We start from the raw sequence: 3055 nt of genomic DNA, 5'->3' as shown, positions 1-3055 counted from the left end.
CCCGGTATGAGGGCCGCAACATACGTGCCGAAACTAGCGTGACGCATGCTTTATCAATTTAAGTTGATGTATTTTACTGAAAAAGGAGCATCAAATATTTCTGAAGGTCTTGCACTAGGTTCTTATTCTTGCACGTGTGAAATTCAGTAGTTTGTTCGTTCCGTGCGACAAACAGTAGTATTTGAGTTATGTACATCCGATTGCGGCTTCGCACTATTGGCTTGTCGCTCATAGCACTTCCGGGCGACAAGCGACGAGTTCTAGATTTCTAGAAACGAGCGACCGAGCGACAACACCGAGCGATCTTTTCATGCGACGGCCCGTTTTGTCGCTCGAAGCCGTCGCCCGTCACCGTCGCGCACAAAATCACTCTCGTGGAGTTTGGACTTAACGCCGAACTCCTCAGAGAAACGCAAGCTCTCGAACTTTTCAATGACCATCTCAGCAAAACAGCACCAAACTACCATGCACCGTGCTTCGTGTGCAGCGGCAGCAGTCGGTCTGGACGAACACAATTGTTGACGCTACGAGGCGCCCGACCAATCACAGGCGGAAACGAGGCGCGCGAGCTGGGCGTGTCTGCTGCTGCACTTTTCGTCGAAATAAAATATGTTTGCGCTTTCTTTTGCTCAATTTCGATGCGATATTCGAATTCAGAGGGTTGAAAAGCATGATGTGCTGCTCTTCACTCATTTTTTCTGGAAAAACTTTCAGCATCCCTTTAAGCCACTCGGCCATACGGACGGCTTCAGAGACGCCGCAACGTTGAGAACTTGTATACACACACCTCCTCCTCGTAGCATCAGCATCTTCATTCATCAGCCATCTTCCTCCCCGTCCTTTTTCCCCCGTCTAGAGTGAGCAGGCCAGAGAAAGCTACAGTTCAGGGCGACTTCTCTGCCTTTCTGCAAATGAATTTTTCCATCTCTTTCTCTACTACCCTACCACGAGGTCAATATCTCCAGAGCCAATAAGGTGCAGTCTATGCTGAAAAATTCAATTCAATTCAATTCAGTCTTTATTTTTCTCTTGGACAGAGAAGGAGACAGGACTAAAAGCTCGTAAGCTTGACAGAGGTCCTGCCCCCTTTATCAACCTGGCAGTACAGTACACAGGCAGAGATTTTCAATTTTCCGAATAAACACTGAAACAAAATAACAAAACACTTGTAAAAAGCAGCGCTATGCATTGCAGCACAAACATAGGTATTAAAAAAACAAATAACTGGTCATGGGGAAACGAAAAAAAAAAAATAATAACAGGTATAGGTTTAAACTGAGTGCAACATTACGTAATCTTGCGAAGAAAAAATCGCTTAATAACATCACTTGAATGCTGAAAGGGGTCAAACAATTCTCTGTTTAATTTATTTAATAATACTGGAACAGTATAAGAAAGAGACTGCTCGGTATAATATGCCCTAGGCATATACAGTGAAACAGCAAACAGGCTTTCGCGATATTGGTTAAGTGTTTCTTTTCATAAAAGATATGATTCCACATAATGATCAGTGGTGAGCAATATTTCTTTATTTTCCAGTTCAGTTCTTGCAGCTGGTGTGGTCCAGAGATACTCATGGCGATGTTCATCGTCTTCGTAGAAGGGGAGCTGCAAGAAAAACGCCCTTAGAGGTGAATGTTTCCTACCGGAAATTATAAAAAGAAATAGCAAACAGTGACTTGGAAACTCATCACATGCAGTTTCCGAGATTTCAATTTACTTGTGAGCAATAGGCATTTTACATTAGGTAGGATAGCGAAAAAACCTTTTTTTTTCCTTTATTTATAGAGGATCTAAGAAGATGTAAGGTGGGAGTACTCGTTATAGCTTAATGTTTATTCGAGGCTTAATAAAAATTACTGTCCACTTATCTTTTCTGCTTAGAGACGTTACATAACACTTGTATAAAATCGTCTTTCTCCAAGTCTGGCAGAGTATTTTTTTCAGCGGTAGGACCAGGACATTTTCATCGAAAAAGTAGCCGACGAGTGGGATTCAGTTACCTTTAGCACTGGCTGGTCACCTAATATTTCGTAGCGTGGCAAAATTGTTCATATTAATAAGCACGATAATTGCTCCCTTGATTACGCAGGGCGTCATGGTCTATTGACTCTATTTGTTTGCGCTGCTGCAGCACCCGCCTGCAGTAATGAAGGGCGAAATTCTCATAGATGCTAACTTGTTTGTCCTAAATTAAACTTTAACGTTTGTGGCTTCCGCTCAAGCGTTTGTTTGTCCTGTCCGTTTACGACTTTGAATTCGCAAGAAATTTGCATCACTGACCCTCATTCTTCACATCCGCCAGGCGTGATAAATTCTGAATATTTCACTGCAATAATATTTTGACTCATTTCGGATGATTCTTGTATCCTATGTAGCTCTCCAGATATGTTGACATCAAGCAAGGCGCTGCTGATGTCACTGATGTTGGTGTTGTTTCGTATCATCATTTGATCACGCCGAATTTCATGCTCATGTGATATATATATATATATATATATATATATATATATATATAATGATTAATAAAGCATTCCCACTTACCCACTGTGGCCCTTGCTGCTACTGGTCCACTTCCGGATCCTCCATATGCGAGAGGACGGGGATTTGGCTCAGCTACGACCATCATGGGCATCGCAGCAAATATAATAGAAAACGCAGCCAAAATGAGCCACGTACTTAAGCTGAAGATCTTGGCCATGGTTAAACTTCGCAGAAGAGGAAAATGAACTGTATTAAAAAGAATGCTCTGGCAGTCTTGATTGTGGTGGCCTCAGCTGGCGGTTCGAAGTTGTCCAATTTTTCTAGAGAAAACGGGCTCTTATATACGCGTTCCGAACGCTTTGAACAATGCAAGTCTTTTATTTTACTTTTCGATCATGTCAAATGTTTTGCATGCTTTGCTATGCAATACTTCATGATGAAAGACTTGTTATTTTCAGTGGGAAGCTTTCATTTACTATCAAGGACACAAGGTAGCACGCCTTTTCTACAACGCATGGCCTTTGAATAAAGAGAGGTCCGCCAGGCATACATTCCCCTACCAGGCAGTTTC

General features: G+C 42.3%; 1 long non-coding RNA gene across 1 annotated transcript; it reads right to left on the bottom strand.

Moving 5' to 3' along the window:
- Nucleotides 1-1507: 1507 nt before the first annotated feature.
- On the bottom strand, nucleotides 1508-2777 carry LOC142590931 (uncharacterized). Its single transcript, XR_012830268.1, has 2 exons — nucleotides 2545-2777; nucleotides 1508-1608 (listed from the first exon to the last, which is right to left on the bottom strand). It is a non-coding gene; the product is annotated as an uncharacterized LOC142590931 (long non-coding RNA).
- Between the last annotated feature and the right edge of the window lie 278 nt (nucleotides 2778-3055).

This window comes from Dermacentor variabilis, chromosome 8, assembly GCF_050947875.1.
Source record: "Dermacentor variabilis isolate Ectoservices chromosome 8, ASM5094787v1, whole genome shotgun sequence".
Taxonomy (NCBI): Eukaryota; Metazoa; Arthropoda; class Arachnida; order Ixodida; family Ixodidae; genus Dermacentor; species Dermacentor variabilis.
Note: the sequence above shows the minus strand (reverse complement) of the source record. Positions and strands in the feature narration are given on the sequence as shown.